The following is a 14,693-nucleotide window of genomic DNA, read 5'->3' on the forward strand; positions in this document are numbered from 1 at the left end:
GACCATTTGGGGTTTCTTTTCTGTAAATTGATGGTTTCTATCCATTGTTCATATTTCTGCTGAGCTGTCGGTCTTTTCCTTTCTGATTTTTATAATTTTTTTAATGTTTATTTATTTTTAAGAGAGAGAGAGAGAGAGACAGAGCATGAGTGGAGGAGGGGCAGAGAGAGAAAGAGACATAGAATCCAAAGCAGGCTCCAGGCTCTGAGCTGTCAGCACACAGCCCAATCCGGGGCTTGAACCCACCAACTCTGAGATCATGACCTGAGCCGAAGTCGGATGCTTAACCGGCTGAGCTACCCAGGCGCCCCTGTTTCTGATTTTTATACAGCAGGCACACCTTTCCTTTGTAAGCCGTGTGCTGCAAACATCTCCTGGAAGTCTGTGACATATTTTCATTCCTTTTGTATCTTTTAAATGTTAGCTACTCAAAGTAACTCATCTTTTCATCTATATGTTGAGAGACTTCTCTGTGTCCTGACTAGCTTTACATGACAAATATACTCTTCTATATGTTCTAAATTTAAAACATTTTCAATTTTTGGGCGCCCGGGTGGCTCAGTCAGTTAAGTGTCTGACTCTTGACATCAGCTCAGGTCACGATCTCACGGTTTGTGAGATCGAGCCCCACATTGGGGCTGCTTGGAGCTGCTTGGGATTCTTTGTCTCCCTCTCTCTCTCTGCCCCTCCCCTGCTCATGCTCTCTCTCTCTCTCTCTCTCTCACATACACACACATACACAGAGAAATAAATAAACATTAAACAATGTTTTCAATTTTCTTTTTTATATTTCATACATCTGATACTAATTTTTGTCTGAGGCATGAGGTGGGGATCTAATTTTTTCCACTTGCAAAACCAATTGCCCTAGTGCCCTTTATTATTGAAAGACCTGTTTTTTTCCTTCAAATTGTGTCTTCATAGTGCCTGAGTGGCTCAGTCAGTTAAGCGTCCAACTCTTGGTTTCAACTCAGGTCTTGACCTCATGGTTTGTGCGTTTGAGCCCTGTGTCTGGCTCTGTGCTGACAGTGCAGAGCTTGCTTGAGATTCTCTCTCTCTCCCTCTCTCTCTGCCTCTTCCCTGCTTGCTTTCTCTTCTGAAATAAATGAATAAACTTAAAAAAATTGTGTCTTCAATCTGATGAAATATGTTCACTTGTTTTTACTTTTTATTTTATTTTTAAAAATAAAAATAAAAAATAAATATTTATTTATTTTCGGGAAAGAGAGGGACAGAGTGAGTGGAGGAAGGGAGAGAGAGAGAGAGAGACACAGAATCCAAAGTGGGCTCCAGGCTCTGAGCTGTCAGCACAGAACTTGACGTGGGGCTCAAACCCACAAACCATGAAATCATGACCTGAGCAGAAGTTGGATGCCCAACCGGCTAAGCCACCCAGGTGCCCCTTCTTTTTTATTATTTATTTGAGAGAGAACACAAGCAGGGGAGAGGGGCAAAGAGAGGGAGGGAGGAGGGGAGGGAGGAGGGAAGAGAGAGAGAGAGAGAGAGAGAGGGAGAGAGAGAATCTGAGGCAGGCTCCACACTCAATACAGAGCCCCACATGAGGCTCAATCCCATGACCCTGGGATCATGACCTGAGCTGAAATCAAGAGTCAGGTGCTCAACCGACTGAGCTGCCCAGGCGTCTCAAAATATGCCCCCTCCTATTCCACCATGCTGCCTTCCATTCTTAGCATAGTTCAAACTCTTGGTAGGAAGTGACAAAAGGAGAAACCTAATTTGGAAGGGCTTGAAAACAATAAGGAAAAATGGGGTGGGGGTGGGGGTACTGGGCTTGCTTCAGTTGGTGCAACATGTGACTCCTGATCTTGACTTGAAGCCCCATGTTGGGTGTAGAGCTTACATAAAGAGAGAGAGAGAAAGAGAGAGAGAAGGAGGGAAAGAAGGAAGAAATTGAGTCATGTAACCTAACTAAGCAAAAGACAGAGCTACAGATATCTTCTGACAATTGCATCCACAGGCTCAAATATCATTTACACTTCTCTTCTCTGTATCTCTCTTCCCTATTTCTATTTCTGGGTTATCATTATTATTCAGACCAGCTGTCCCGAGGAGTCTGGGACTGACAGTGACAATTCTAGGCTTACAGCCTTGCAGACTTTTAGCCAAAGAGGTAAGGGGGGCTTTCACTTACTAGATCAATTTAGAAAAAGATATTATCGGCTACCTTTGGAACATGCTAGAAACCCAACTCACAAAAGTGTTAAACACAGAGGAAAGAAATCAAGCATTTATCTTGCCTTTCACTTATAACCTGCACCTCAGGAAAACTACACAGTTTAGGAGGCCAAACTTCCACTCGTACATAATTACAACTAATCCATGAAGAAGAAAGCCTCCAGCACTTATCTTGGGTGAATGCATGCCCCCACCTTATCAGGAATAATAAGGGTTTAGCATCCTTCATCCATGTATCTAAACAATGGATAGAAAACTCAAGCCTCCCAGCTCCTAGACCAGAGGTCAGCAAATTTTTCTGAAAAGGACCAGAGGGTAGTATTTTCAGCCTTTGTGGACCACAGGATCTCTTATGACAACTCACCTCTGCTCTTGAAGCATGAAAGCAGCCATATCTGTTATGTGAAACAAATAGATGGGGCTGTGTTCTAATAAAACTTTATTTACAAACACAAGTGATGGGCCTATGGCCAACACCCGTCCTAGACCATCGCTTTTTGAAATCCGAATGCATCACCGGAATAAGAATTGAATTAAGCTAGGACATATGTGTTCTGGGGTGCAACGGGAGACCTTTTTGCCCCTTCCTCAGTTTTCAGATCCAACAGAGTGGGAAACAAGCAGGATAGAATGGTTCCTGGGGTCCTCTCTGTCTTGACATGCAAAGCCCCAGGGGCCATCCCTCCTACCACAGAGGTGGTTTTGCCTAAAGGAGGGGCCCATGAGGTCATAAGAGTGGGGCCCCGATCTGCGAGGATTAGTGTCCTTATGAGAAGAGCCACCCAAGAGTTTGCCCTCTCTCTCTGTCTCTGTCTCTCTGTCTCTGTCTCTCTCTCCACCCACTGCATGAGCACAGAGAAAGGTCACATGAAGACACAGCAAGAAGGTGGTCATGTGCAAGCCTGAAAGACCACTCTTGCCAGATAGTGCATTGGCTGTCACCGTATCCTGCACCTCCTGCCTCCAGAATTAGGGCGATAAATGCCTTTTGCTTAAATCACCCATTCTAGGGACGCCTGGGTGGCTTAGTCGGTTAAGTGTTGGCTTTGGCTCGGGTCATGATCTCACAGTTCGTGAGTTTGAGCCCCGCCTCAGGCTCTGTGCTGACCGCTCAGAGCCTGGAACCTGCTTTGGATTCTGTGCCTCCCTCTCTCTCTCTGCCCCTCCCCCACTCACGCTCTGTCTCTCAAAAATGAATAAATGTTAAAATAAATAATAAATAAATCAATAAATCACCCATTCTACAGCCTGTTATTTTGGCAGCTGGAGGGAGTCTCCTATGGTGTGTGTGTGCATGAGAGAGAGAGGAGAGAGAGAGAGAGAGAGGAGAGAGACTTTGTAGAGCAGAGGCCCCTCTAGGTTCACAATCCAGAGTGTGTCTTCTCTTTTCCCTTTTTTCCCTTTCTCCAAGCTTACTGACCCCTCACCCTCCTCTGCTTCCTGTCCTCACCACAACCCCCCCCCCCCCCCCCCCCCCCCGTGCCCAGTGCCCTCCCCCAACTCACACAGTGGGAGCAGAGAGGCAGACACACCCAAAGAAGGTGGGAGAATCTGGGACAGGCCAGGGCTCCAAGATTCAGGAGGCCTCTCTGCTCTGGGACTTGTTCACCCCCTTCCCAAGCCAGTTGCTATAGTCAGTGGCAGCGATGCGACCGGGACTGTCAAGGTGAGGCCAGAAGCTGCAAAATTCTCCTGGAAACAAGCTCGCATCCAAGTTGCAGAACCAGCTGTCTCTCTTCACAACGAGAGTAGGAACTTGTTCCCAAGATACACGCCTAAGAGGTTCAAGGTGGCAGGAGTAGAGCAGGAAGCCCCAAGCCCGGGGTCCCTTCTGGAGGTGAGCTCCTGTGACTTGCTCTGTACCCCCTGGAGCTGGCTTAGCTGGCACCCCAGCTTCAGCCAGAAACTCCCAGGATCTGGGCCCCTGAAGGAGCTTCCACTTTGCTCCCCTCTGCTCCCCACACAGGCTAATGAGGTGCTGGAGAGCCCCCTCCCCCCCCCGCCTCGGGGAGAGGGTGGTAGCTGGGGGGAGGGTGATCGTACCTCTGTTCCTCAAGTCCAGGAAGTCATTCTCTTCAAAACTTGGGAGTTCTCAGCGCCCATCTGTCTCACCATGTGGAGGAAGCCGCTCTTTAACAAGAAACCCGAGGATGATTCAGAGCCCCCCCCCCCCCTCCAAGGAGAACAGGGAGTGCCTGTCGCTTTTGTTTTCTTGCTCTCACTGCTTCCCAAACTCAGCACCCCCTCCCTGCCCTCCATCCGCACAGCTTTCTCGCTCAGTCATTCCTGGAACCCTCTGAGCCCAAAATAAATTAATTAATTACATAAATGGCACCCCCCACCAAAAAAAAAAAAAAAAGGTTTTTGAGTCAGAGCTAGTCTGAGGAGGGATTTTGTTTTCAACACGGTCTTGACAAATATCGTTAAAACCGATGACCCCGACAGCTATCATTCCTGGACATCCCCTCTGGTGTTCCTCCTAAATTACTAGAGGACATCTCCAATTTTATTTTATTTAAAAAAAATTTTTTTTTCAACGTTTATTTATTTTTGGGACAGAGAGAGACAGAGCATGAACAGGGGAGGGACAGAGAGAGAGGGAGACACAGAATCGGAAACAGGCTCCAGGCTCTGAGCCATCAGCCCAGAGCCTGACGCGGGGCTCGAACTCACGGACCGCGAGATCGTGACCTGGCTGAAGTCGGACGCTTAACCGACTGCGCCACCCAGGCGCCCCCCAAAAAAATTTTTTTTAATGGTTGTTTATTTTTGAGAGAGAGACAGAGCGTGAGTGGGGGGAGGGGCAGAGAGAGAATGAGACACAGAATCCGAAGCAGACTCCAGACTGAGCTGTCAGCACAGAGCCCGACGCGGGGCTCGAACCTACCAACTGTGAGATCCTGACCTGAGCCGAAGTCGGGCGCTTAACCGACTGAGCCACCCAGGCACCTCTTCAGTTTTAAGGAAGTGACTCCTGATTGCTTATTTTCTAAAATTCTAAATGCAGCAGCCAGGGCACGTCCACTGTTGTTCTCCTAACTTGTGTCCAGTGGGTGCGACCCGAGGGGGAAGAGGCCAGGACTGTGGAAAGGGAGTGTCCTTTGTTTTCAGATGGTGTTGGGTATATGTTCGGGTCATGTGAACCTAAGGAAGATTTCTTAAAATCTCTAGGACTCCACGTCCTTGCCCTAGAGAGACAGGCATCCGATAGGGTTGCTGTGAGTGGAAAGACCCACTGTCCCAGTTTTCCCAGGACTGGGGGGCGGAGGAGGAGGGGGTGCGGGGGGGGGGGGGTGTCCCAGGATGTGGGAACAAGGAGTTTCACAGGACACGGATGTTTCAGTTTTGGGGGCTAAAACTGAGAACATCGCGGGCAAATAGGAAGACTGTGTCACCCTCATTGTAAGCATACAAGCTGTAAAGACGGAGGTGTGATAAGTACATTGGCTCAGAAAACCGCTCCTTCCTTCCGCCCCCGTTACCCTAATGCAGCCACCTCCCAGGTCTCCTTCTTTACCTGTGCCCGTGGGGGACATCTAAGGCAAGTCTCGCGACCTCCACGGTCATCTCAGGTAATAAAGGCGTCCAATTAGGTACATGCAAGGGAAAAAGAGTGTCAGTTCGGTAATTGAAACGCTTTTGTCAGGTTGCAGGCCGCTGCAGCGAGCACAGTCAGCTTTCTCTTTATTTCCCCAGCTGGTGCTTCTGTCCACTCTCCAGCCCTGGTTCTCACCTGCAGTCCCCCTGATGCTTGTAAATGCACCTCTTCTGGGCGTTCACAGAGGGCCCCCCTGCTCTGCCTTTGGGGTCCATCACATCGCCAGCCTCTCTGCAGGGCTCACCTTCTACCTCCAGGTGGCGCCGGTGGAAAGGACATAAGACACCTGATTCATTCATTCTGTCCCAAGTGTCTTCAGAGGCATGGTCTCGAGCCCTTGAAAAGTGTCAAAGGTGGACACGATCCCATTCTTCTCTGAGCCTGCTCTCACCCCAAACCAAGTGGAAGCTTCTTCCCCCCATGAAGCTTGGAGTGAGAAACTGGCAACCTTGTTACACTCCCACGTTGGGACTCCCAGCACCCCAAGAGCTCTCGGAAACAAACACACGAAAACAAAACAAATCAAGGGTTCTAGTTCCGACACCCTTTTTTCGTACCTTCAGGCGAACACGAACCCTGTCCCTGGTCGCTGACTGTCACTCTTCAAAATCGTCAAGGTCATTCAAAACAAGCAAAGTCTGGAAACCATTGCAGTCAAGATGAGGCACGATGTATCAATGTCATGTATCCCCGAACAGGACAAAGGATGTTATGTAGAAACTAAGCACATCTGAATAAAGCATGGACTTTAGGTAACAGTAATGTATCAGTGTTGGTTCATCAACTGTGACAAATGTACCATACTAATGGAGGATATAGGGGAAATTGATAACAGGTCATAGAGTAAAGGGGGATCTTTTTGTACTCTCTTTGCAATGTTTCTGTAAATCTAAAACTATTTTTTTTAAGTTTATTTCTTTTGAGAGAGAGAGAGAGAGAGCATGTGCACGCACGAGTGGGGTAAGGGCAGAGAGAGAGGGAGAAGGAGAGAATAAACCGTGAGATCATGACCTGAGCCAAAAAAGCAAGACTCTGATGTTCAACTGACTGAGCCACCCAGGTGCCCTGATCTAAAACTATTCTAATTAAATGCTTCGTTGTTAGGGGCGCCTTGGTGGCTCAGTCGGTTAAGCATCCAACTTCGGCTCAGGTCACGATCTCATGGGCGGTGAGTTCAAGCCCCGCGTCGGGCTCTGTGCTGACAGCTCAGAGCCTGGAGCCTGCTTGGGATTCTGTGTCTCCCTCTCTCTCTCTCTCTCCCCCTCCCCCACTCATGCTGTCTCTCTCAAAAACGAATAAACATTAAATTTTTTTTTAAAAAAATTAGTTGTTAAAGGGTGAGAGAAAGCGTGTAAGTGCAGGGTGCTGGGAACAGCCTGAGTGCAAGGTGCTGGGGACTAGCATGGGCGCAGGGTCCTGGAACGTCACTCCCAGCCATTCAGGTCCTCCTGGCTGATGCTGGGATATTGTGGAGCAGACATCCCCACCCCCACTGTGCTCTGCCCAGATTCCCAACCTTATGATCCAATGGTGACAGTTGTTTTAGGCCACTTAGTTTTGGGTGGTTTGGCATAAACCAATAGATAACCAGAACAGGGAAGGAGCAACACTGGGAGCTGGCAATTTGAAGGGAGGAGGGGGGGAAAGCCTGTATTCCCACGGCCCCTGCTCCACGTCTAGGTTGCTGCTGCCATTTTTTGCCACTAGGTGGCGGCTAATGATTGTCTCCAGCAGAAAGGAAGATGGGGAAGAAGGTCCTCCCCCCCCCCAGTCCACGCAGCCCTGAGTCTAGTGTCCAACAAACCTCACTTAGAACCGTAATGGCGATTTCCTAACAGAAACTCAGTCCCATCCTGCACATCTCCACACTCATACCCTCATTTCCAGCCTCAAGCTGTTTGCACGATCCCAAGAGGCTCCCCAAAGCAGATCAGGAGCCACACACACACACACACACACACACAGGGGTCCCTTTTCCTTGTTCCAAAAACCCCAGTTCTGCAGTTTGAGAGAGAGAGAAAAGCTGGGGAGGTCATGCTTCCCCCCCCCGCCCCCGCTCTGCTTTCTGCCCCACGGTTGGTCTTTTGCTGACCCTTCAGGAAATGAGATATAGTTTATTGCGACATCATGCTCCCCACTGAGCCTGCCTCTCTCTCTCTCTCTCTCTCTCTGTCTCTCTCTCGCTGTGAGTCCTCACTGACACGACAAAAATCCAGACCGTCAGATTCCAACTCATCAAATAAGACTTACCATATGCTCCAGCTGTTCTGTGTCTGGGCATACAAGCCAAAGAATCAAAAGCCGGGACTCAAATGTGCAGATTTGTATCAGATATTTGCATGCCCGTGTTCACAGCAGCATTATTCGCAATAACAGAAAGGTAGAAGCAGTCTACCAGCAGATGAATGAATAAACAAAATGTGGTGTGTGCATACATATTAGTTAGCTTAGGCTGCAACCCCAGAATATCATAGCTGGGCAGCTTAAGCAACAGAAATGTATCTTCTCGGGGGCGCCTGGGTGGCTCAGTCGGTTGGACGTCTGACTCCGGCTCAGGTCACCATCTCACGGCTCATGAGTTCGAGCCCTTCATTGGGCTCGGTGCTGACAGCTCAGAGCTTGGAGCCTGCTTCCGATGCTGTGTCTCCCTCTCTCTCTGCCCCTCCCCCCCACTCATGTTCTGTCTCTCAAAAAAAAATAAACGTTAAACATTTTTTAAAAAAAAGAAAAGACACCAGTCCTAATAGGGTGCCGTCCTTATGACCTCATTAAACCTTAACTATCTCCATAAATGACCCAACTCCCAATATAGTCACATCGGAGGTTAGGGCTTGAACTTACGACTTTGGGGCAGACAGATTCAGCCCATTAAACCACACACTGGAATATCATACAGCCCTTAAAAGGAAGGACCTTCTACACTTCCCATGTTACAACATGGATGAAACTCAAAGACATTATGCTCAGTTAAATAAGCCAGGACGTAAAAGGACAAATCCTGTATGATTCCTCATACATGAGTGCCTATGGTAGTCAAACTGATAGAGGCAGAAAATAGTCTCCAGCGGCTGGAGGGAGAGAATGAGGGGTGATTGCTTCATGGCTACGGAACTTCACTGTGGGAAAATGGAAGCCCTTCTGAAGGAAATGGACAGCAATGTGAATGGACTTCCTGCCACTGATCTGTAGCCTTTTTTAAAAAAAATTATTTAAATATTTATTTATTTTGGAGAGAAGGAGAGAGACAGCATGAGCGGGGGAAGGGCAGAGAGAGAGGGAGATACAGAATCCGAATCAAACCCCAGGCTCCGAGCTGTCAGCCCAGAGCCCGACGTGGGGCTCGAACCCACAAACTGTGAGATCATGACCTGAGCCAAAGTCAGACACCCAACCGACAGAGCTACCCAGGTGCCCCTGAACTGTATGTAACCTTAATAATGATTAAAATGGTAAATGTTATGATTACACATCTTTTACCACAATAAAAAAATTTTTTTTTCCTAACTCGTGTGGATTAACCAGAAAATCCCTAGGGGCCTGCATCTGATGCAATAAGATGGAGAAAATTAACAAGTAAGCCTGCAGGAGAAGAAACTTGTAATCAAGTCAGGTGGCCCATCAAGGAATGACTCCTGCTTTAGGGCTTTCCCTGTACTTTACCAGGGTTGCACCCATAATGGTTAAACTCCCTGTAATGGTTAAACCCCTGTCAGGGAAACAGGAGACAGAGGCTGATACAGCTCCCTGTCTTGAGCAAATCCCCCATTTCTGGAATTATTTTATTTATCTAGCTATTTAACAAACATTTGTTTAACACCTACAATGTGCCAGGTTTTTTGGTTTTTTGGGGGGGGTTTTTTGCAAGGGCTATTACTATTTTTTAAATGTTTATGTATTGATTGATTTGGGGATGGGGGAAGGACAGAGAGAAAGAGGAAGAGAGAGAGAATCCCAGGCAGGCTCATCAATGTCAACACAGAGCCAGACATGGGGCTCGATCCCAGGAACTGAACCATGAGCTCATGACCTGATCCCAAATCAAGAGTCAGACGCTTAACCAAATCAGCCACTCAGGTGCCCAGGGCTATTACTATTTTTAAAAAAAGAGCCAAAAATAAAAAATAAAAAATAAATTTGAAAAAGGGGGGCGCCTGGGTGGCTCAGTTGGTTAAGCTTCTGACTTCAGCTCAGGTCACGATCTCATGGTTGGTGAGTTCCAGCCCCTCGTCTGGCTCTGTGCTGATAGCTCAGAGCCTGGAGCCTGCTTTGGATTCTGTGTCTCCCTCTCTCTCTGTCCCTCCCCTGCTCACACTCTGTCTGTCTGTCTGTCTGTCTCTCAAATATAAATAAAATTAAAAAAAAAAAGTAGTCAAGGTCCCCACCTTCATGGAGCTTATATTCTACTTGGAAAGATGGGCAGAACCAAGTAAGCAAATATTTACAGATTATGCTGGATATAAACAGGGTGATATGATAGAACCTAAAAGATGTGTGGAGGGTAGGTCTTACCTTTAGGAAGGGAGTTAGGGAAGGCTTGGAAGGAAAGTGTTTATGAGAATTAAACACCGTGAAGTATCCAGCCAAGAGAAATGGAAAGGGAATTGCCATTCAGGCAGCCATTCAACCAGTGCAAAGGCCCTGAGGCAGGGGAAACTTGGCATATTACACTTCTAAAAACTGATACAAGACCAGTGCAACCCGGGGCAGCACAAAGCACAGGAAGAAAGGTACAAAGCCAGATCATGCGGAGCCAGGAGAAGAAATCTGAATTTCCATCTAAGCGGAAAGTGCCTTCGTAACACTGATAAGGGAGACGCGAAAATTCCTAAGAGCTCCTTATCTTGTGGTTTTTTACGTCTCACACTAGAGGGTTCCTTGTTTTTCCTTGAGTAGACAGTGAAGGTTTAGAGCTGATACCCTCAGATTCTGCGCTGTGCCCTCCTCTGACACCACATAGACCTCTCTGGGCTCCAGTGGATAGTGCTGCCACAATGTTCATGGACAGGTCTTTGTTGCAACACCTGTTTTCAGTTATAGGAAACATCCAGCATTGGTCAATCCACAGAGACAGAAAGTAGACAAGGGGCTCTCAGGGACTAGGGGTAGGAGGAAATGGAGAGTAGGTGTTCGGTGAGGCCAGGGTTTCCTTCTGGGGCATAAGACATCTCGTAACAACGTTGGGAATGTACTAACTTCTGCTGGGTGGTTTGCTTAAAAATGGTTAATGGTTGGGGCGCCTGGCTGGCTCATTTGGTGAAGCATGCGACCCTTCATCTGGGGGGTATGAGTTGGAGCCCCACGTTGGGTGCAGAGATTACTTAAAAATAAAATCTTAGGGGCGCCTGGGTGGCGCAGTCGGTTAAGCGTCCGACTTCAGCCAGGTCACGATCTCGCGGTCCGTGAGTTCGAGCCCCGCGTCAGGCTCTGGGCTGATGGCTCGGAGCCTGGAGCCTGTTTCCGATTCTGTGTCTCCCTCTCTCTCTGCCCCTCCCCCGTTCATGCTCTGTCTCTCTCTGTCCCAAAAATAAATAAATGTTGAAAAAAAAAAATTTAAAAAAAAAAAATAAATAAAATCTTAAAAAAATTTTTTTTAATTAGTTAATTTATTTTGAGAAAGACGGAGAGAGCGAGCCGGGGAGGGACAGAGAGAGAGAGAGAGAGAATCCCAAGCAGTCTCCACAATGTCAGTGCAGAGCCTGACGTGGAGCTCGAACTCACGAACCATGAGATTATAACCTGAGCCAAAACCAAGATTCGGATGCTTAACCGACCGAGCCACCCACGCTCCCCAAAAATAAAATCTTAAAGAAAAAAAAAATGGTTAATGGTTAAGTTTACATTGTGTGAATTTCACCTCGATTAAATAAGTAAACAACTTTGTAAATATCATGACGTCTAAACAAATACGTCTGTGGGTCTTATCTGTCCCTCTGGCCATGAGTTTGAATCTTCTACTTCGGGCTTTAAAAAAAATAAAAAGACAAATATTACACAGAAAAATTTACAGGGTTAGACTGCATTTTCATGAAGTTCAAACATAAGCAAAATGAAACAACTTTCTTTAAAGAATAGAATTATAGTTTGCAAAACTATAAGGAAAAGGGAAGGATTTGGGGTGCCTGGGTGGCTCAGTCAGTTAAGTGTCTGACTTCAACTCAGGTCATGATCTCGTAGTTCATGAGTTTGAGCCCTGCATGGGGCTCTGTGCTGACAACTCAGAGCCTGGAGCCTGATTCGGATTCTGTGTCTCCCTCCCTCTCTGCCCCTCCCCTGCTCATGATCTGTCTCTCTCTGTCTCAGAAATAAATATTTAAAAAAATAAAAATAAAAATAAATAAAAATAAATGATGGGCCGCCTGGGTGCCCAGGTGGTTAACTGTCTGACTTCAGCTTGGATCATGATCTCACAGTTTGTGGGTTCGAGCCCCGCGTCGGGCTCTGTGCTGACAGCTCAGAGCCTGGAGCCTGCTTCGGATTCTGTGTCTCCCTCTCTCTCTGCTCTTCCCCTGCTCACTCAGTCTCTCTCTCTCTCTCTCTCTCAAAGATGAATAAATGTTAAAAAAATTTATAAATATATAGAAGGTGAAGTGATGCAAGTTAATGCTTCAATAACTGGTCCCGTATCATGATGTGTTTCCAGTTACTGGTCTTTGCTGGGTCTCCGCTCCCTTCCCCCACCTCCGAGGAGTCCACCAGACTGCAGGTGGCAAAGAAGGTGCAGAGTGAAGGCCTTGCTGCACAAAGAGCCATTCCCAAGACCAGAGGACTCTCCCCCGAGGCAGACAGCTCTCAGGGCATCCCCGAGCCGGCTGGGCTCAAAGTCAAGAAGGAAAAAAAACAAACGTGTTGCTGATCCCCTTCCCTGGCTCTGACCGGAGTTTATAATTACACGTCCATTACTGTGATTATGTGATTAATATCTGTTTCCCTCACCAGACTGTCAGCTCCCTGGGGGTCCCTTTTTTGCTCTCTACTGTATGCTGAGCCCAAAGTGCCACTCGATAAATAATAACAGCAGGGCTGATCGAGTCATGACCCCGTGCCAGGTTGTCCTCCAGGGCTCTGCAGGGATTAGGACAGCATTACTCCTGGCAGCGGCTGTAGGGGTAGCACACAAGGAGCTCCTGTAAGGGATGAAGAAGTGGCGAAAAATTGCTCGGGCTGTGTAAGGTGGAGCCAGGGTTTCCCCACCAGCCCCTGCCCCACGCTCCCGCCACCTGTCCAAGGCCGTGAACCCACCTCCCCATCTCTTCCCCAACAGCATCCTCAGCAAGGAGGCTGCTGGGAACCCTGGGACAGTTTGTAATCATATAACATGTCGTATCATACAAATATTAACTTACATGTTATATTATAAATATCGTACGGATACACTACAATAGATTATATTGTATGTTATGTTTCATATATGTAACGTTATGAATGCTATAGTCATATAACATGAGAGGCTACTGGGCGCCTGGGTGGCTCAGTTGGTTGAGTGTCCGACTCTTGATTTCAGCTCAGGATTTTGGCTCACGCCATGATATGGTTCGAGCCCCACATTGGGCTCTGCTCCAACAGTGTGGAACCGCCTTGGAATTATCTCTCTCTTTTCTTTCTGTCCCTCCCCTGCTCTCTTTCTCTATCTCTCAAAATAAATAAACAAACTTAAAAAAAAAAAAAAAAAAAAACGAAAACAAAGGGGCACCTGGGTGGCTCAGTCAGTTGAGCCTCTGACTTCGGTCCAAGTCATGATCTGGCAGTTCACGAGTTTGAGCCCCATGCCTGGCTCTGTGCCGATGGCTCAGAGCCTGGAGCCTGCTTCGGATTCTGTGTCTCCCTCTCTCTCTGCTCCTCCTCCACTCATGTTTTGTCTGTCTCTCTCAAAAATAAATAAACATTAAAATTTAAAAAAATGAATAAATAAAAAATTATATTTAAAAAAACCATGATAGGGGCGCCTGGGTGGCTCGGTCGGTTAAGCGGCCGACTTCGGCTCGGGTCACGATCTCGCGGTCCGTGAGTTCGAGCCCCGCGTCGGGCTCTGTGCTGACGGCTCAGAGCCTGGAGCCTGTTTCAGATTCTGTGTCTCCCTCTCTCTGACCCTCCCCCGTTCATGCTCTGTCTCTCTCTGTCTCAAAAATAAATAAACGTTAAAAAAAATTTTTTTTTAAAAATAAATAAAATAAAAAAACCATGATAGGCTATTAATATAAATCATATTTATGTAATGATTACTATAATATATAATGATGCTATATGGCTATATAGTTACTTAATTGTATTTATTTAAAAAATATTTTTAATGTTTATTTTTGAGAACGAGAGACAGAGTGCAAGCAGGGGAGAGCCAGAAAGAGAGAGAGACACACAGAACACAAAACAGGCTCCAGGCTCTGAGCCGTCAGCACAGACAGCTCGCAGGGCTTGAACTCATGAACTGCGAGATCATGACCTGAGCCGAAGTTGGATGCTTAACCAACGGAGCCACCCAGGTGCCCCTATAATTGTATTTATAATATGTAACTAAACATAGAAAATGTTAAGATAACATATCAACATATTAAATATCCATATTATTAATATAGTAACCAATTAACTATAATCACACACTATATATTATTAGTATATAAAATATTATATATGATATGTGTAATTATCTTTAAGTTGTAAATATAACATTTAAGAAATCAAACTCATGATGTTAGCACATTTGTATTCATAAATCAGCACATTTTCTCTATTGTAATTTTTTTTTAAGATTTTATTTGTCAAGTAATCTCTACACCCAACGTGGGGCTTGAACTCAAGACCTCAAGATCAAGAGTTTGCTGTACCAGCTGAGCCAGCCAGGTGATCCTATTTCAAACATTTTTAAGTTTAAGAGACTTTGGCCTTTGAGAGGTAACAGACGAGC

Source organism: Panthera leo, chromosome E2, assembly GCF_018350215.1.
Source record: "Panthera leo isolate Ple1 chromosome E2, P.leo_Ple1_pat1.1, whole genome shotgun sequence".
Taxonomy (NCBI): domain Eukaryota; kingdom Metazoa; phylum Chordata; class Mammalia; order Carnivora; family Felidae; genus Panthera; species Panthera leo.